We start from the raw sequence: 22,608 nt of genomic DNA on the forward strand, positions 1-22,608 counted from the left end.
CAAAAAAATGCTGAGATAGAAAAAGGTGTTCCTAGGTTAGTCATTAACTACAAGCCCTTTAACAAAGTCTTAGAATGGGTAAGGTACCCAATTCCCAACAAAAGACTTAGTCAACAAGTTTAGTAAAGTAGTGGTCTTCAACAAGTTTGACATGAAGAGTGGTTTTTGGCAAATACAAATTAGAGAGTTTGATAGGTATAAGACAACCTTCACCACACCCTTTGGACATTACGAATGGAATGTAATGCCCTTTGGTCTCAAAAATGCACATTCTAAATTCCAAAATATCATGAATGAGATTTTTAATCCATTCTCTAGTCATGCCATTATGTACATCGATGATGTACTCATCTTCTTAGAATCTTTGGAACAACATCAGAAACACCTAAGAGCATTCCTCCATACCATCAAATCCAATGGTCTAGTTGTCTTTGCTCCAAAGATCAAACTTTTCTAAACCAAAGTTCTATTCTTAGATTTTGATATACATTATGGTGTCATCAAGCCCATAGATAGAGCTATTCAGTTTGGGATAAGTTTCCTGATGAAATCCTAGAAAAAACCCAGCTTCAAAGGTTTCTAGGATCCCTCAATTACATTTCCGATTTCTATCAAAATCTCAGGCAACAATGCAAACCCCTCTTTGATAGGCTTTGAACCAACCCATCTCCTTGGACTCCAACTCATATAGCAGTTGTCTAGGAAATCAAAAAATATGTCAAGACACACCCTTGTCTAGGAATTCCCTCAGTCAATCCTTTAAGATCATTCAGACTGATGCCTCTAACATAGGTTATGGTGGCATTCTCCTCTAGCGTGTTAGTCCTAATTCTCCTAAACAGATAGTCTGTTTTCATTTGGGAATATGGACTCCCACCCAAATCAATTATAGTACTATTAAGAAAGAGATATTATCTATAGTATTATGTATTTCAAAATTTCAGAGTGATCTTTTGAACCAAAAGTTTTTAATAAGGATTGATTGTAAATTTGCAAAACATGTTTTAGAAAAAGATGTTCAAAACATTGCATCAAAACAAATTTTTGCACGATGGCAAGCCATCTTTTCAGTTTTTGACTTTGATTTAGAATTCATTGAAGGAAGCCAGAATAGCATCCCTAATTTCCTAACCCGTGAATTTTTGCAGAGTCACAACCAAGATGTCCGGGAAGAAACCCGTACAACCCCAACCTCCAAAGTTGCCTAAACAGCAAAACCTTGTTGGTACCAGTTAGACACAGAACCCTGGCAAGCTTGTACCAATCACCCCCAGTCAAATTGTCCCATTCTCCCCAAATCAGACAAAGAACCCTGGCCAGTCTTCCCCAGCCTCACCATCAGTCATTGCTAATCGTTATTTGGTTTCAACAATTCCAAAACTAAATTATGAAAAGCCACCTTACAGCCAACCCAGCTACAATTCAGCCTTAGCCAGCACCAAGAGCAATCAACCTTTACATTGTAGAAGAACCCTTTGGACCCATCCAAACCCAGAAGCCTTCTTCTTATCCAGCCAAGATAGGAAAATCTTCTTATGTTAAGAAATCTTTCCTTCAGCATATCTCTTATATTGAACCTCACCTAGTCTATATAACAGATCCTCTTGCCCTAGCCATGGAAGTCTTGCCACCAGGATGGCATTTCTTACCTAGACATCCAGAGAAAAATATCAAGTTCTATAAAAGCATCCTCAGCCAGGAAAAGTCTGCTCAAATAGAAAATATCCTCAACAAAGAGGACCCCCCCAGTAGTCCTCTATCACAAGTTAATCATCACAGGCTTCGTCAGTTGCCAAGATTGGGGCCAACATCCTTCTTTGTTAAGGACCCTTAAAAATTACAAGTCTCCCTCAGGCTCAGAACTCCATTGTAGTTATTATGACTACATGGACGCATTTGAAAAAGTTCTCTTCTTTCAGAACCAGAATTATGACCATTCATGGTTTTTAATGTTTAGCAAAGATTTTTATGGTCAACTACCTTCATGGTTCCTCAAATGGTGGGATATGTTTGGATTAATCCCTCAAATCTTCCCAGAACCATTACAAGATGCCCTGATATACTTTGATTCAAGATACAAGACTTCAAGCCATCGCTCTCAATTTCCAGTAATCCTACTTTTTACCCAGAGATTCAGGATCCACTGGATTAGTAAATGGGATTACAAAATTAATACCAATCTCTTGGACAGAGAATTTTCAGTGAAATGGTGGGACAGTCTTAAGATTGAACAAATCATCAATCAAGTCTATCAGGACTATCCCCCTCCAGTCCAGAAGCCCATTGCTCACAGAACAAGATCTCAGTCTAGCCTAGATTCTATCCAGCTCACTGGAAAAACCAGCAAAGAATTAAAAGATCTTACCCAGCAGCTAATAATCCAATCAAAATAGCTAGAGTCGGAAGAACATGTTTCTCCTACCGCTTCAGTAGCTTCAGTTAATCACAATCCAATGGACCCTTTCCAGGATTCTTAGGATTCATATGATGGTTACAACTTGGATAGCGATTAAAGCATCTTATCAAAGCAATCCTGACCAGCACCAGTCACTCAGGATAAGATTTCAATCCGGCTACTATTCAAAATCAGCACCAATCACTGATATGAATAGTACCCGCACTCAGCAAATTCCCTGACAAACTACTATTCATCCAACAATACCAACCACTTCAGATGAACAGTACTCCGAAAAGCAAGAGAACAAGTCACTATTTATGAACAGTTTCAGTTACTGTTCACAGACACAATCATTCAGAAACACTATTTGCTTTTGGTGGAAAAGGTTTTCACCTCAGTAAAAGCAATTCACCTTCCGTGATTCCAGCAATCTCCAGAAGACTCCAAGGCTCCCTCCAGTCTATATATGGCAACCAAGACTCCATTCTAAAGCAGATCCAATTGTAACAACAATCACCTCAGAGGTCCAAATTTAGGAAGAACTTCAAAATACCTCACTCAGCTTTGCCTCCTCTTTACAACCCAACACTTGTAATCAGATGGCTCCCATTTACTTTTGTAATACCCTAGTCAGTTTTCACAATTGTAACCCAATGGTCTCAGTCGGCCTTTATTTGTATTTTCTGCACATGGCCTCAGTCGGCCTTAGCCTGTAACTTAACCCCTTTTGGTAGCAATCCTGACCAACACTAGTCACTCAGAATAAGATTTTAATTCGGCTACTATTCAAAATCAGCACCAATCACTGATATGAATAGTACCCGCACTCAGCAAATTCCCTGACAAACTACTATTCATCCAACAGTACCAACCACTTCAGATGAACAGTACTCCGAAAAGCAAGAGAACAAGTCACTATTCATGAACAGTAACAGTTATTGTTCACAAACACAATCATTCAGAAACACTATTTGCTTTCGGTGGAAAAGGTTTTCACCTCAGTAAAAGCAATTCACCTTCCGTGATTCCAGCAATCTCCAGAAGACTCCAAGGCTCCCTCCAGTCTATATATGGCAACCAAGACTCCATTCTAAAGCAGGTCCAATTGTAACAACAATCACCTCAAAGGTCCAAATTTAGGAAGAACTCCAAAATACCTCACTCAGCTTTGCCTCCTCTTTACAACCCAACACTTGTAATCAGATGGCTCCCATTTACTTTTGTAATACCCTAGTCGGTTTTCACAATTGTAACCCAATGGCCTTAGTTGGCCTTTATCTGTATTTTCTGCACATGGTCTCAGTCGGCCTTAGCCTGTAACTTAACCCCTTTTGGTAGCAATCCTGACTAGCACTAGTCACTCAGAATAAGATTTTTATTCGGCTACTATTCAAAATCAGCACCAATCACTGATATGAATAGTACCCGCACTCAGCAAATTCCCTAACAAACTACTATTCATCCAACAGTACCAACCACTTCAGATGAACAGTACTCTGAAAAGTAAGGGAACAAGTCACTATTCATGAACAGTAACAGTTACTGTTCACAGACACAATCATTCAGAAACACTATTTGCTTTCGGTAGAAAAGGTTTTCACCTCAGTAAAAGCAATTCACCTTCCGTGATTTCAGCAATCTTCAAAAGACTCTAAGGCTCCCTCCGGTCTATATATATATATATATATATATATATATATATATATATATATATATATATAAATCAGGTCATGGTGACCACCTGATCAAAACTTGGTGCCGCCCCTCATAAATGACTGAACGAGAGATAGATGTATCAGTTGAAGTATTCGTATCAAATTATTAAATGTTTTGTTTTCTTTAACTGTTTCCATTGTTTTACAACACTTGATTAATGTTATCGTTATGATTTATGATACGTTAGTCGGTTATGCTGTATAAATTTAGTTTTTTTTTTTTTTTGTGAATAAAAAAAATTATTTTAGTTTAGAATTAATTAAATTATGTTAGTCGGTTATACCGTATAAATTTAGTTTAGAATTGATTAAAAATTATTTTAATACTATGGTTCAGCTTATACGTAAGTGAATATTTGGAACATTAAAAACTAGACAAGTCGCTATTGTGATTACTTTGGTACAACTGATACGTAAATGATTTATGATATGTTAGTCCGCAATTGATAATGTCATTGTGGGATTCAACAACAGATGAAGGTGTGTAGAATGATAAAAGTATCACATGTGAACTGACAGGAAAATCGTCGAGTTTATATATTGGCACAGTTTACCAAAAATATTGGTAGTTATGTAACTTCGATAGACAAAAATTCATATATAATTGTGTCTTTGTTGGCTCAATATATATTATGTTCATCTTCTTTTTAATGAAAATTACTATTTTCTTAATAAAAATAAAAAAAAATCTTGACAAGTCAGCTGAAAATGCATGCATATTACCTGAAAGAAAGATATAGCCTATAGTCCTATGATCTGGCTTTTACAAGTGCAAGTATATTGCATTATTGCAAAAAAAAAAAAAAAAAAAAAATCTTAATTCTTTAAACTAAGACATGCACGTGCTCAGCAGCTAATTCCTATTTTCTATTTTCCTTTCGATTCACATGCAGCATCTAAGTTTTACGCAATTCTCTTTTCTTTTCTTTTTTTTTTTTTTTTTTTTTTTTTTTTTTTTGTGTGTGCTAAATTTACGCAATTCAATATCATATATTAATAGGCACTAAACATATTCATACTATACGTTAGGTCCTCCAAGTTATGGTAGCACAAATGGCTACATTTTTGCCCTAATGTATGAGCTGTTTCTATTTTGTTCCCTTATATTTGAAAATTTCAATTTTGTTCCTTATGTTTGAGATCATTTTCAAAGTGACCACCTCGTCCGTATTTTTGAGTGATTTAGCCATTAAAAGACAAATATTATGTCATCAAAAGTTTAATTTATCCTTTTGAAAGGGTTTTAAATTTTAATTAAAACTATGAATTTTTAATTGATTTCAATTCATGTTCTAAATGAATCACTTGAATTACATGTAATATAAATTCACCTAAGTTATAGCTAAAATCTAGCTAAACAGATAAAATCATTTCATGTAAAATTATAAGACTTTTTTTTTTTTGAGACTCAAAATTATAAGACCTTATTTGGTATACTATATGAGAAATGTGAAATTATATCATAATTAACATTTAGATTTTTTTTTTTCACTAAAACTTTCACAATAAATTTACATATTTTAAACATGTCCAAATCATAATCTTTAAGGATATTAAAATCATTTTTCCCCTTTTTCTTCTCTCTCTATGTCATGTGAAGCATTATAAAGGCATTAAAATAATTGACATAGTTATAAGTGAAACTCTATCACCAAAATTTCAAAAGTTAATATATATATATATATATATATATATATATATATATATATATATCAATTAAAATTTTAATATCATAAGTTTATAGAAATTTTGAAATGTTTTATTATTTCTTTTATATATTTTTAATAATATATCATAATATTTTGTTTCATAAGAAAAGTTGGGGTCTAACAAGTCATGCATGCACTACAAGATTCAATATATGTATTACAGGTTCTATGGTATATAGCTCATTATAAGAACATTAAAATTGTTAAGATGGTTCTAGGTTTTCTTTTTATTTTTTGAGGCTTTTTTTTTTCATTGTTGTTTTTCCTTTTTTTTTTTTTTAAATATTAAATTTAAAATGAGTTCCATCATTTATTTTAAATTGTTTTATAATCTACTATAAACTAATATTTGGTTTATTTATATATACGCACAATAGTTTGGGTGGCACATGCAAGCACGTGCTTCCTCTTCATTGCGAAAATTAACATGGAGTTTCCATTTAAAAAAGAATGAAACTATGTACAAAACTATGTATGTCATACAATTCTAATCTCATTCATATAAGGATTTTGATTACACATAAATTTAGAGTAGCTATATAACATATAAATATATATTTCATGATAGTTTCTTAGAATTTATTTTCCAAATTAATATCCACCTATTAAAAACTTCTAAGAATGATTACGAATAACATTATCTTCCAACAGTAAGCAACTTAATTTTGCTAAGACATTGCCCCAATATTTTCAATGAATAATATCATATTCTACAATTGATGCCTTTCTTATTATTTTTTATATTTTTATTTTTTTCCTTGTTTAAAATGATGTTCATTAAAAACTAAGTTAAACATCATATCTAGACACATCAAATATCTTTTTTTTATTATTATTATCTTCTTTATCTTACTTAGCATTTAATAAACATCATAAAAAGAACAAGATAAGAAAAGGCATATGTGAAATTGAAGTTCTCATTAGATAAAATTATAGGTCTAGAAGATTAAAACTTAGTAAATCAGAGTTCTCTAGGTAATAAATAAACATATTTTATTTTGTGCAAGTATTTTAGATACTATAAATAAAACAGAGTTTTCTAGAAAATAAATAAAAATATCCTATAAAAATTTTGTGCAAGTATTTTAGATATTATACAATGAAATATTCCAAGAATCATAAGATTTCGTTAGGGTTTTAACTTAAAAGATAATAGTGCTGTATCTTAATTTGCTCATTTTTAAAATCTAAAGGGAAATTAAAAATCCCAAGTATAAAGGGGAGAAACTACATTTTTCCCAAGTTTTTTTAATGTAAAAATGTTTATTTAATTTTTTATTTAATGAAACCCAAAGCAGATATCCAATGTTAAAAAGGATTTAATTAAAACCATGAATTTTTAAGTCATTTCAATTCATAATTTCATACTCAAAATGAGTTACCTGAACTACATGTAATAGAAATTCATACCAATTCTAAAATCTAACCAAACACAAAATCATTTCGTGTGAAACTATAAAATCTTACTTGGTATACTATATGAGAAATGTGACACTATATCATAATAAACTTTTTAGTATTTTTCATTAAAAAATTCATAGTAAATTTACATAATAAGTACTAATGATGCAGAAAATCAATAGTTGGGATCTTCGTTTGTGTGGATAGATGATGGTAATGACTTCGTCCAAGGATGAACCTGCAACAAATTTGAAATAGAAAAAAAGTAATACATTGGTGTGGTGTTTGCCAAACACCCTCCGATGATTAAGTTAGAATGAAATACAATTGAAGTGTATTGCAAGCAAATTCAATTTAAGAGTAGTTTTTGGGGTGAGAATTGTGCGTACCTTTTGGTGCTATTTTTTTTTTTAATACAAGATAGAATTATACTTTAGCCTAATCTAAGTGTATCTGTGTGTAAAGCTCCCTCTTAGAGACTTGAACCCCGGTCCTTGCCCCCCACACTCCACAAGTACTTATACTTGTGGAGTGACCATCGCATCAAAGATGTGTGGTGGTGGTGTTGTTTCTTTTTGACTTTATAGCCATCTTTGTCTTTAATGAGTAACAGATCTTTGTATTCATTCTCCTTTGTAACGGTTGAGGCATTATAGACTGGTGCTTTGACTTGTGTAACGTTTTCTTTCTCATTGCTCCATTCGTTACTCCTTGTCATAAATGCTCGCTATAAATGCATAACGTATCTTGAGTTTGTCCATTATTAAATGACAAAGCCTTTATTTTTTGGACACATCAAGTACTATATCTCTCCTTTTTTTTCTCACTTGATGTCATATGATGTACTATAATTAAGCTCATTAAAATTATTAATATAGTTATTGCAAATGAAACTTTATTTCCAAAAATTAAATCAAAATAATTAACATAGTTTTTTTTTTTTTTTAAGAATGAAATAATTAACATAGTTATTGTAAGTGAGACTCTATTGTCAAAATTTTCAAAAGTTTTAAAACTAAACTATTTTGATAAAATTGTACTATCAAGATGGAAAATTTGAAAAAGTCTCATTATTCTTTTATATATATATATATATATATATATATATTCAAAAATATATCATAATTATTTGTTAATGAAAAGTTGGGTCTTGCAAGTCATGTGTGCACTACAAGACTTATCATCTGAATTGCAAGTTGTATAATATAATTAAGTTAGTATAAGTTTATTGAAATTATTGACAAAGTTCAACTTTTTTATACCGTTATTTATTTATTTTATGAGGCTTTTGTTGTAGGTTTTTTCTTAATTCGATACCTAATATATTTTATTTTACGTTAAAATTAAAACGATAATTTTAAAAAATAAAATAAAAATTATAATATTGCAAGCCTGACATGTGCAAAGATTGTTCTTAAAATGGCTTCACTGGTGGTGTGCCTTACTCAATTTCTCAGACGGCCTGTAAGCAAAAATTGCTATTATTTGGCTTAGTTTATTTATTTATTTATAGTATTATGTTTTTGGCATAATCTAGATTTTATAGTACATGGTTCTTAAACCTTTTTTTTTTTTTTTTAGGGTTGAGAGACCCTAAAAAATGGTTATTCATTTTGAGATATTTATCAAGGATTATTTTTAAATTTTTCAAGGGTCGACAATCCTTGGTAAAGATAAAACACTTATTTAAGGGTCATGGAAGCTGTCGAAATTTCCTTTTAGACAGTGTTTGTTTCTAGGCCTTTGCAACAATCTTTTTTCACGGGTTTTTTTCATACTCTTATCATGGGTTTTGATCCTTAAAAAAAAAAAAAAAAAAAAAACTTTTTGCAATGAACATGTCTAACAAAGCAAGCTTGACAAATCATACCAAAAACTAGGTTTTTATCAATCACCAAATGGCATCGCCGTAATACATTCATTAACATACTCAAATAAGTACATTTAAGGTCTGGACAGCCATAGGGCAACACTAAAACAATCACAAAATAGATGCCATATTGTGGGTGCAAGGGAATACGCCTTGGCATTGGAGTGGACTTAGCGGAGGGTGAAAAATAGAGTTGCCACCTAAATTAGGTCTAGGAATCATATTGTGTCTTTTGGGCCACTCACTTACATACATAGGTCTGCATACCCGATTATGGGTCTGAAGTTTAGGTACGGCTTGGGAAGGTGTTAGGCACCCAAGATCTCTTGGCTTGTGGGTTGATTTCCATTATGTGTTGCTAGGTCATATTTAAATAATAAAAAAAAATTATTAAAAGAGTCCTAATCGTTAACCTAAAAATACATCATGCACTTAAATAAATAACACGAACAACATGTTAAAGATCACATTACAATATAAAAGGAAACAAACTAAACACAACCAAACAAAATAAATTAAACATGGAAAGTTGACAATTACACCACACACATAAGGAAAGATTATAAAATAAATCAAAGATGACAAAAAGACTCAAACAAACATAGAAAATGATCAAACATAAATAAATAACCTAAAAAGAGTCAAACAGAATCAAATGACACGTGAAAAATGATTAAAATAATAAAAACAAGATTTTTGTCAAATTTTGGTTCAGGGTGCGTACATATACTCAACTATGCATATGCATGGTTGAAACTATTTGCACGCATACTCAATGATGCATACGTATCCTTTAGCACAGATTTGAAATCACATTTTTATAGATTTAATAAAACAAATATGCTAACAAAGAAAACAAAGAAGCATGTAAGAAGTCCTAAAGACTAAACTATCATAAAGGGAACAAAACAAATTAAGTATTAACATAAACAAATAAACAAGAAACAAATCAAATAGTTATACTAATCTAACATAAAATAAATAAACATGTTAAACTTTACATTAAACCAAAACAATAAAACAAGAACAACCAAAACAAGTTATACTCAACCCAAAACTAGATTAATACATGCCAAAAGAGTCATGAACATCAAACAAATATAATAAAACCAACTATAAAAATTATGTTCAGAAACTCATGTGAATCATATTAAACAAATAAAGAATTCATGGAAAGAATACTCATATTGCTTAAGACTATGAGTTTAGAGATTGTTTAATCGATCCCTCAGTGCCTACAATACAAAGATTTGATTGAGTGGGCAAGAATAATCAAAGAACACAATAGTTTTAAGGAATCACTACTCAAGAATAAAACTAATTTTGAAAAGGTTTTGATAAATCAAATTAGAACATTAGTTTCTGTCTTAGAACTAACTAAAGAGTGGTTTTGAATCTGTAAAAAAAGTGCTTAGGTGTTGCATGGGTGATTAGAGAAGATGAACTAGGGTTTTAGAGAAGATGAAGGCCAAAAAATCACTCTCTCTCGCTAGGGTTTTGATTAGAGACACAAGGTGAGTATTTATAAGTTAAAATTAGGGTTTTCGGGGCTTTTTAGAGGTCTTTGGACGTTCTCAAGGGTCTAGGGGCTGGCTCATATATATATATAAAAAAAAAAAATTGATGTTTTGGGCTTTCAAAATTGAAGTTCCACTACATAGAAATGAGTGTGCGTACGCATCTTTTGAGTGTGCGCACACACTTGATTCATGTGTACACATGAACCCTAATTCCTAATAGTTCTACTCAATATAAATCGAAATTAGGAAATATTTGTATTCAAATTGAAGTCCAAGATGTCTAGTTTTCAATGCAACAAACTGTTAGACTGTGTGTCCTTAAATCCTTATTGTATGAGGCTATGTATGACTTAATGTTGTGGTTAATAAAGTTATTTTTATTATTATCTAAAAATAATGGTAATATGAATATTGAGACATTATCATATAGTCTATGAAATGCATACTATGCGATTTATGTGATTTAGTCATAGAAAATATAAATCACAAGTTTTTTGTAAACTCAGAATTTCAGTTCATAGTCGGTGATGAAATTGGGCATTTCATCTGCGAAAACTATAACATATCAACTAAGATGATTTGTCTTGATCATGAAAATAAATATTTCTAGTTGGTATGTTTTAAGAGTTAAAATATATTGAACTGGACTGCTGTGAGATTTATTATTCTCTCAACGACTGTCAAATGAATAATAAACTCATGACTTCTATTTACATGAACTCTTAATCCTGAAAGGATAATGGACCTGATCATGAAGTATAAGTTACTTTGATATATCAAGAGTGAGGTCTAAAGAAACTATCAAAACCTCAGTATATTGGGCAATCACATTTAGTGTTGATGGAAACATATATTCTCAAGATGGAATTCATAGTCTCTTAATGAAGATATAAAATATTCCTTCGAAATAAGTTTAATGGGTTCAGTTATTCAGAGAGTTAGGCCTAACCACTTTGGTAAGAAGTTACTAAAGTATATATTTATGAAATTGAATTTTATAAATATATGATGAATAACTTTAAAGGATTAAATCGGGTACTCAAGGAATTACGATGTAGTAATCTTTGAAGTGGCAGTCTATATTCATGATTTTGTATTACTACAAATATTTTATGAAGGGGTTGCATATCTAATAAAGTCTTGGGATATAATTTTTAAATAAGGCCCAAAGTGTAACTATATTTATATAATGGTATTAAATATAGTTAATGGTAACTTTGGACTTGTCAAGAGTTGACAGAAAAGCCCAAGGCCCATTGGAGCTAGTGTCTTATTGGTCCCTTTTGGTTCCACTCCAAGCCATACACTTAAGTCCAATTGGAAAGGCTCAAAAGGCCAGCCCAATTAGATAATCAGTTAGATACAAAGGGAGAAACATACAGAATTTTTTGTGTGTAAAAAATAATAACACTATTGTGAAAAGGTGTGTAAGAAGTGTTAGACACTTTGAAATTCTCCTTTGGAAAACTGATTGAGAGACCACACTTCTTGGGCGTTAGTGGAATTGGAACGAAGATTAAAAGTGTTCCCAAGTGCTTCTCATCTTCGTTTAGAAAAATTCACCGCACTAAGGTACACTCTCTTGTTCTTAAATTCTGAAACTTACATTGTACATGTTAACATTTATGAAAGAAGTAAATCCGTTATTTTTTCCGCTGCGTATGTAAATTTGAGCACTTTTGAGTTGTAATTACTTTCAAACTATTGTAAATTCTTTAATTACCCTTGGTTGACATATGTCAAGCTCATCATTGGGACCAAGGACCAAAATTTATTAACGGGTATAAAATAAGGTGTCTACACATATATTATCAAGGATTAGTACAACCCATTGATATTGAAAATAAATTTATTAAGGGTTCTTATACCAAGTAATTGAGCATAAGGCACAACAAATAGCATGCATATAACCGGAAAAAAAAATCACACATCATTCATGATCATGAAATTAGGATATAGCAAAAATAGAGGTAGCAAGGCTTATATCTTGTTTTAGTGATACAGACATGAGACCAGGACATTTAGTAGAGGTATTCAAGAAGTACAACTAAGACTCGTGTAGCAGGGATGGACTTAAGATTTTAAGCTAGCTAGGGTCGAAGTATAAAGAAAAAAAAAACTCCAAATAGGAATTCATATAGTATTAAAAATTTATAAAGACAAAGTATTTATTTCTAAATACATTAAGTTGCAAACATCTACCAACAAAGACAAAAACAAAATACTAAGCTATTAATACTAAGCTAGCTAGGTTCTTTTTTCTTTTTTTTTTGGGTTGAAGTTTGAGTATTCACAGTTGTGGTGCTAAAAATTTTAGATTTTAGCATCTCAAAAAGTTACTTTATCTATTTTACTACCTCAATTTACAATACACCCAATATCAAATATTTTTTTTTATCATTTTATTTAATATAATATAAACAACTCATTAAAATAATAAAAGGAAGAGAGAGAATTTGAATTTTTTAATTGAAGGAAGATATATAATATTAATAAAATATTGTATTTTATCTTTAATAACTTGCTACATTCAACTGGTTAGTTCTTTGGTGGTAAAATAGTTTTTTCGCTAAAATACAATCACTATCGTGAATGTTTTTATTGTTTTTGTTAAGTTTTTGAGTTGGATAATTGCTATTTTGGGTTAGGTTAGCTAGGATGATTAGAAAGAAAGGTGGCTTAAGGTTTTAGAAGGGGCCCGACTACAAAAATGAAATATATAATAACTATAAATTTTTTTTTTTGATACAACCTAGAAGGGGGACCCACCTGAGTCTGTCCTTGTTGTGTAACCTAGAAAATTCATTTGAGAAAATAATGAAAACTACTATTATTATTCTTATTCTTATGAGAATAAATTGGGTCAGGAGCTGGCGTAAAAGGGTTGTTTTACGCCAGCCAATCCTAACCCGCCACATCAGCATAACAACATATTTTCTTTTTCTTTTTTGAGGCAAAAGTTTTCACTAAGAAAAATTAGGAGAATACAACACAAAATTTTCTCGAGTTGAGAGTAATCAGAACTTTGCACATAATACCAAGTATGTTACTATACCAAGTATGTATCTTTACTCATTCAGCAAAAAAGTAAAACTTTACATCAATATCTTTCTTCAAACAAACAAAAAAAAAGTAAAATTTAATTCGGATTGGCGTTTTTCCTTGTCCTTGTTGTTGAGTAATTTCACTATCGGATACGATTTACATGGGAAAAGGGCTCGGGGTTTGCTTTTGGAGCAGGTTTTGCAACTTGGGGGGGCTCCAAAGACATTCCAGAATTTGAGTGTTTCATCTGCTACTGCTGATGCCACTGTGCAACCATCTAGGCTCTGAGCCATAAATAAAACAACGCATTCAGACTTCTAAAACCTAAACATAAAATTAAAATATCCTCCTCCTCCTCACACTGGAGCTCCACCCATCCACAGTCATCAATGGAGTTGTTGCTGGAATCATGATTTGGAGTTGAAAAAAAATTCATAAGAACCTAGGCTAGCTGGAAAAAAAAAAAAGACCACAATAAGTTTTATTTTTTTGGGGTTTAAACCTGCCAATCGAGAATCCAATCAAATCCCATGAAAATACAAAAAAAAAAATAGAAAAATCCATACCAAATCAAGTGATTGATATCCAAAAAATTATCCAAATTCATCAATATTTCGAAATCTAAAATTTGGGGAAAGAACAAATCATAAAAAAAACACACCTTGAGTTGTGACACCACACTTGCGATGGCTCCAACAGATTTCGCCAGCTCTAGAAATGATGTGGGCAGCAGCATCTATGACGGGGTGGAGCTTCGGTGTGAGGAGGCGGAGGGGTAGATGAGATTTGGGTTTGCCGTGCACCAGGTATGAAGTCTGAAGGTGTTGTTGTGTTGTGTTTGAGAGGGGATTTTTTTTTTAAATAACTATAAAATCCAAACTATGTTATTAGTTAGCAACGTTTTCAAACTATTTAGGTATCTAACAATTCGAGTCTGTTCTACTTGATTTTACTATAGCAAATCAAGTTTAAGAGACTCGATTTCTGTGTGCTGGCAAAGCTTAGGTGGAATAAAAGACCCACGTGGAACTCGAGTCTTTAAGACTCGATTTCCTGTTCACCATCTTCTTCCTTCGTTCTTTTTCTCATTCTTTCTTTTTTTTTTCCTCCATCTGCTGTGCCCCCAAAAACCCAAGCCAGTTTTTCCTTCTTCATCTAAATCCATTTCTCAAAATCCCAACCCAAATCACGATCTCAAATGGAGAAAAAATCCAAACCCTCATCTAAATCCATTTCTCAAAATCCCAATCCCATTTCTCAAAATCCCAAACCCAAATCACGATCTCAATCGGAGCAAAAATCCAAACCGAAAATTCACGATTTCGGCACTGAAGCGCCATTGGTTTATCTCTTGATTTGTTTTCTGTTTTTTCTGGGTTCGTCTGTCTCGGATGGAATATTTTCTGTTGTGGGCTTGTGTTTTTTGGGTTTGACTCTATGAAGCACATGTGTGTTTTGGGATTCGGGTGCAAGTGTGAGACTCGACAATTTTTGAAAAAGTAAGGTGCAGGTGTGGCAGGTGTGGCGGGGTGCTGCGATTAAAAAATTATTAAAAAAATTATTATTTATATTTTTAATATATTGCTAAGCATGCTTTTTCACATTATATAAAACATATACCAAATTTAAGAGCAATAGTAGATAATAACTAAAACATGATGTTCATAAATTAAATACAATCCACAAGATTGAAACTAAAACATTCCATGATGTTTGGAAATTAGAATACAACTCACAAGTTTGAAACTAAAACAAAATAAAAGATAATCAACAAGACAATTAAACACCAACATCATCATTATCAAGATCAATAGCTTCACTTCGAACTTCACTTTCACTAGTAGTAACACTAGTGCTAGCATTCCCAATAATCATGGCCTCTAGCTCTGGCTCATCAAGTGTAAAGGCTGTATTCTCAAGAATTCCAACTCCTCCATGTATGTCGCTCTCATTCCAAGAGTCTCTTGCATTATCCCACATCTTTGTTTCTCTATTTACGTACTCGTCATTGCGCCTTGACAAGAGTCAAAGATTAGAATGCACATATACCAAATCCTCAGCGTGTGCAGGAGCCATTTTGTTTCTTTTTAAAGAATGAATGAATTTGTATATGCTCCAATTCCTCTCAGCACATGAGGATGAACAAGGTTGTCCAAGAAGTTTAAGGGCAAGAGTTTGAAGAGTTGGAAATGCGGAGCCATGGTATTGCCACCAAACCAAAGGTTGTAAGACCCACCTATCTTTCAAGGCATCTGGTGAGGGAAACCTCTCTCCTGCAAATGCAGCAAACTCAAACTTCACCACCTTTAATTCATTCACATCTTCATGATCCCGATGTGGAGGGATGTGTTTTGGATTCTCCGAAAGCCATCCAATGGAGTAATACCTAGTTAAAGATTAAAAAACAAATATAGATGAAATGTGTGTTTTACTAGAAGGGGGAACTGAAGAAAATAGAAAATAAATGTACTTACTTAGGATTTAAGGAATGAGTCAAGCCATGTAGTGGTGTACAATTTTTAGTCCATCGATCAATGAGTATATCATACACCACACCCCCAAAATGAGCTATACTCATCATCTTCCAAGCCTTCGTGTCGATATATTGCTGCCTTCACATTCTCTATCATTGAATCCCATATCTCATACACAATATAAAGACAAGGTTTATCTGTGTCAGCTACTCGTAGCATATCATAAATAGGTGCTGTGAATTCAAGGATATAATCAACACTATCCCACCAAAGATCACTTAGAATCATATCTTTCACCTTTTGAGCTTTTCCAACATCATCCTCCCTATAAGAAGCCCATTGCTCACTAATAGCCATGACTTGAAGGTATCTTTTTTATCAACTTCAACCTTTTTAGCATTATAACAACTGAAGCAAATAATTAGCAACTTGGAGCAGTTTTAATGGACAAAATTCATTAAACATTGCCAACCTCATTGAATGGTTCATGATAAAAACACATATGAAGGATACATCATCAGCAATACATGTAATCTAACTACATTCCTCATATGTAACTTCATTCTTTTTAGTGTTTTTTGCTGCACAAATATTCTTCAACGCTAGATTAAGAGTGTGGACAACACAGGGTGTCCAAAATATTTTGGGATACTCACCCTCAATAAGAGCTCCAACAGACTTCATCACATTAGCATTATTAGTGATGACTTGGACAACTTTGTCATGTCTAATCTCTTTTATAGCATCCCTCAACACCCTAGCAATATAATGTTTGTCTTTGAACTCACCTGACCCATCAATTGCCTTTATAAACACTGGACTCCCATCTGATACAACCATAATATTAATAAGAGGCCTCCTTTGTGGATCTGGCCATCCATCAGAAACTATACTTACACCATTTTCAAGCCAAAAGTCCTTAATTGGTTTCAAAAGTCTATCAACATGAGCTTTTTCTCTTTGCAAAAGTGTTGTTCTCAAGGCATTGTATCCAGAAGGAACATAACTTGGAATGCTATGAGTAGCGGCATATGAATAGGAACTATGATAATATGGGTTCCTTGCAAAGTTAAATGAAAGCCCACCACTGTAAAACATCCTACCAATTCTACTATCCAATTCATGTCTAGCATTATTCTGGAATGCTCTCTCTATCGTAGGATTCACAATCACCTTCCTCCTCTTATTACCATCAAAGGGATTTGTACTATCACTCTCTTCCAGTGTCTGAAATGAGGGAATAGGGCCAATAGGCCCACGACCCGGGGGAGGTGGGGGTAAGGGAATTTGTCTTCTCCGTTCTTTCTCTAACTTATCATTCTCAATCTGATCATGCACTTGCTGCATTTCCAAGCTATGACTCGGTGTCACATTATGGCATACTTTAATACCATTATTAATAATTTTTAACAAATGAGCCTTAACCCTAGAATAGGACCCCAAATAAACTTTACCACAATAGTTGCACTTAAAGTGTGTGTTTCCACCTGATTTAACAATAGAACCAGGTGGTTTTTCTATTTTAGTCACATACTGCTAAAGAGGAGCTTCATCATTTAGCACTTCTTCATTAGATGAAGGTGAACTTTTTGTGCTAGTAGCTTCATCCATTGCAATTTGAACATATTCAATTTAACCTACAAATAATTTCCAAATATATAATAACTATTAAGTAAATAAAAAATCAAACCCCAGTGTCACAAGACTCACAACATTACATAGACAGCTTATATAAAAAATTTAAAAAAAAAAATCAGATCACCACAAATTCACAACACAATCACAAATAACAATGAGTAATAATAACTATTAACTAAATAAAAAATCAACTATTAACTATTAACTAAGAGTGTGAGAGCTATGATACCTGAGGGAAGACGGAGAGTGAGAGTGAGCTGAGATGGAGAGTGAGTTGAGTCTTGAGAGTGTGAGAGTGAGTTGAGACTTGAGGCGTGTAGCATAGCACGAGCATAGAGACCTTAGACCAGAGAGGCAGAGAGTGGGAGAGAGGCAGAGAGGCAAGAGCTGAAGTGTGAAGGTGTGAAGGGATGAAGAGAAGTGAGAAGCAATATAGGGTTTTGTGATTTTTTCCAAACGGTGCGTTTCACAACTTCTTTTTTTTTTTTTTTTTGAATTTCGGCTGCATTGGCTGGTTCGCGCCGGTATCGGTGGTTGTGCTCGACACGGACTGATTCAGCCCAAATCGGTGCGAATCAGCTCGATTTCACGTGCGTCAACCCGAGTCGGCGTCGTGTTAGCGCGTATAGTGTCGAGAAAAAAAAAGGGACGTGGCACCGCCGTGTAGGCAGCAGCGTCGCCTGCGCGTCCCAGTGTCGAGCCTTGTCGAACGCGGGTGCGGCGACCCAAATGCCACGTTCGTGCTTCATAGGGGCCTGTTAGTGTTTTCTGGGTTGATTAACTGGGTTTTTTCTTTTCTGGTTGGTCTGCTTGTGCTTTCTGGGTTGCAGTTCTAGTTTTCTGCGTTGGTCCATGTTGAGTTTTCTTTTCTGGGTTGCTGCATTTTCTGGTTTCTGGGTTGTTGCATTTTTTTTTGGTTTCTGGGCTGCTGGTTGCTGCGCATTTTCTGGTTGCTACATATTTTCTGGTTGGGGAACTCGAGTGTTAGAGACTCGAGTTCCACGTGGATTTTTTTAATCCACATCAGCTACGCACCTAATGGAAATTGAGTCTTTAAAACTCGATTTGCTACAGTGATATCGAGTCTAACAGACTCAAATTGTTAGATACCTAAATAGTTTGGAAACGTTGCTAACTAACAAAATAGTTTGGCTTTTATAGTTATTTTCAAAAAAAAATTCGAGAGGGGCTGATGGGTTTTAATTGGGTAATAGTTTTGTGTTTTGAGTGTATTGAAAATAAATTGTTTTGCTGATGTGGTGGGTCAGGATTGGCTGGCGTAAAACAACCCTTTTATGGTAGCTCCTGACCCAATTTATTCTCTATTCTTATTAGGCTTACTTTTAATTATAATAAGTATCGACTAGAATTCACAATCCTATCTCAAGAATTATCAAAACCAAGCAATCGTCATAATTTAACACAATGGACTTTAAGAGAAATCGCATAATCATCCCAAGCACTTAGCCAACCAATTTAGACTTCTCGTTGTAGTATTAATATATAATACTCCAATACAACACATGATAAATGAACTAAGACCTTGGACCAATGATACTAGTTAGGGGTGTTCGCGGTGCGGTGTGGTTTTGAGCCATTTTTAACACTGCACTTTGCGGTGCGGTTTACCCAAAACTATAACTACACCGTACCTCATTTTTGCAGTCACATGTGTGGTGCAGTACGGTTTAAAGTTTAGCCAAAACTATAACCTCACCGCACTTCATTTTTGTGGTCACATGTACTGTACGGTGTATAATATGTGGTTTGAACGGTTTGAAATTGTTATATTTTTCAAATTTTGGGTTTTTCCTACCTATCTCAAAACTAATTTTTCCCATTGTTTTGGGCAAAGTTTTAAACTATTGGCATAGTTTTTCTCTATTTTGGATTGGCTTTCCAAATCAACACTTGTTAGAGTTACTAAACTTTTTTTTTTTTGAAAAATTATTGATATATGAGAGGGTGCAGTGCGATGTGGTTTGTGCAATTTTTTTTATTATAAATTCGCAAACTGCACTACACCATGCGGTGAAATGCGATGCACTGTTACTTGCGGTGTGTTGCAATTATGCCATTTTACAGACAGTTTGTACAGTTTGATAAACACCCGCTAGTGTCATAATATTATACTACTATAAAATGCTTGTTTAGTTTACAATTCGATAGCTAGGCACGTATAATTAATTTACACCACATGACCACATGTCCTTCCTGAAAGTCCATTAATTAATAAAACAATTGATGAATTTGGACAAGTAAGGCTGTATTTGGTGTAGCAATTGTAGGAAACTTGCATGTGTCATTCCAGATAGTCCATTAACAAAACTTTTTTTTTTTTGTTTGAGAATCCATTAATAAAGCAATTGAATTTGGGCAAGTATTCTTCTCGAAAAAAAAATGGTTTCTTTTTTCTTTTCTTTTCTTTCTTTCTTTCTTCTTCACTATGGTTTTTTTTTCTCTCTTAGTTGCTTCTTCTATTTTCTTTGTTTTTTCTTCATGTGGTGATGGCAGAGATGACTGAGTTTGTGGGTTTTATGGGGGTAATTTGTTGCGGTTTTTATTTATTTATTTTTTTTTTTTAATATATAAGAATTTGTTGTGGTATTGGAAGTTTTGGTGGTGTGAATGGAGTTTGGATGGGTTTGGTTTTTTGTGATTTGTACAATGGTGGGTTTGTGGATTGTCGGTGGTGGTGGAGGTGGGTTAGCTGGGAATCACACCATCTAGAATTAGATGGAGTGAGAGGCTGAAAATGAAAGGAGAAAAGGGTTTTAATGTTACTGTTCTAATCTGCACAGTGTGTGGGTTCCACCACTTTGTCAAAATTTTGAGTTAGGCATTGAAACATGCACCAAATATTTGGAACCAAACAAAAATTGGATAGAGTTAAAGAAAAAATAGAGATAGAGATATAAGACATGAGAATTGAGTTTGAATGACGAGAAGTGAGATATGAGAACTAAGTATTAAGTTAGGAGCAAATGGGGGAATTCGGGTTTCTCTTGTGCTAGGGTTTGAGTGGCGCTCTCTCTAGAACTCGTAGAATAGTGTGTCCCTTTCTCAGTATAGGTTTTGTGTATCCTCTACTCCTCTCCTCATCGGGGTAGCGGTAGGGTGGTTTGGTTTTTCTTGTACGTTTTTTTCCTCTGTTGTCTCTGTCTAGCTCTGTTTTTTCTACCTTCTCACCGCTGCAATCCGGGATTGTCTCAACATGGAGGAGTTGAAAATCTATGGAGAAAGCTTTCCCTTTCTGAGGAGGAAGAGGTTGGTCTTGAAGTCCCGAAGCTACCTGGGGTTACAAAATCGCTCTTGGCTTTTAAGTTCCTAACCCATCGTATGTTTAACAAGAAGGCAGTGTTCAGGACTTTCAAGCCACTATGGCAAAACCAAAAACCCTTCATAGTACAGGTTATGAGCGAGAATAAAATGGTCTTTGAGTTCGAGAATGAGGTGGACTTGGAAAGGTTTATGGAGTTTGAACCATGGACCTATGATAAACACTTGGTGCTATTCCAAAGGATCGATGATACCACAACTATTTCTTCCCTATCTTTCCCTGAATGCACTTTTTGGGTTCAGATTCATAACTTACCCATCAAAAGTATGGCCCCTGAGCTTGGCAGGTCCATAGGAAGTTCCATTAGAAAGGTGGTTCGAGTGGCGGACTCTGAAGAGAAAGGAACTATAGGTCGCTCTCTCCGGGTATAGGTGTCTATTAATGTGTCCAAGTCCTTGAGTAGGGGGAGAAAGCTCTGGGATAATGGTGGTTGGTTGGGTCTCCTTTCGATACGAAAGACTCCCAAACTTCTGCTACTGGTGTGGTAGCCTAATGCACGAGGATAGGGATTGTGATTTGTGGCTTGGAAATAAAGGTAAGGCATCCTTAGATAAGAGGCAGTTTGGTCCGTGGTTGAGGGTTGAAATGGACTCCGTTTTTCAAAAACCATGGAGCTCTAGGGTGGGGTCTAAGCATGAGGATGTTGCTCAGTCTCGCCAAACAAGGTCACCGCCGGTATAGGAGTGTCCCATTGGTTGTCTATCAGGCATAGGAGCTGGCGTCCCTCGTGCCGCGACAACCTAGCCCGGTAAGGTAACCCAAGTTGATGAGTCTGAAAGTGTCTTACACACAAAGCCCTTGTTGGATGATTCGAAAAGATTTGATGAGATGTTGCAGTTGATTGACAGCGAGTTAGGTCTAACGGCAGACTTTGTGGCCCTACCAAAATTGGCTTCTCTGGAGGTGGTATTAAATGCAAAGTCAAATCCCACAAAGAAGTTTCCCGCGGACGAAACTCCTAGATCAACAACATTTGAAAATACCCTTCTGCAATACATTAGTGGGCTAAAAAAGGAATATGGGCAGAGACACATGGCTGCCTCCTCAACTGAGAACATGAGTTCTCCTTTAGTGGACATCTCAAACACTCGTGGGCCTAAAGGTAAGTCTCAAGCCGAAAACAAAGGTACGTGGTCTAGGGTTGAAAGAAAGCCCACTTCCTCCCCCTCTAATGCTAATATGAGTGACTTAAGTAGGGAGAGACTTGCATTACATGAAACAGAACCTAAAACAAAAAAAAAACGCGGGGCTTCCTGTTCATATGGCTGTACCCCATCTGTTTCTCCTTCGGCGGTGGCTGTTGCTCAGCCACGCCGGTCACTATGAATTTCCTAAGCAGGAATTACCGCGGGCATGGGAACCGACGGCAAGTTCGGGAGCTCTCAAATTTAGTGAGAGCAAAATGAACCAAGACAGTTTTCCTGATGGAAACCAAAAAGAAAAATTCGTATATGGAGAAAATTCGATGCAGTTTGAAGTTCGATTATATGTTCCTTAT

Source organism: Castanea sativa, chromosome 2, assembly GCF_040712315.1.
Source record: "Castanea sativa cultivar Marrone di Chiusa Pesio chromosome 2, ASM4071231v1".
Lineage (NCBI taxonomy): Eukaryota > Viridiplantae > Streptophyta > Magnoliopsida > Fagales > Fagaceae > Castanea > Castanea sativa.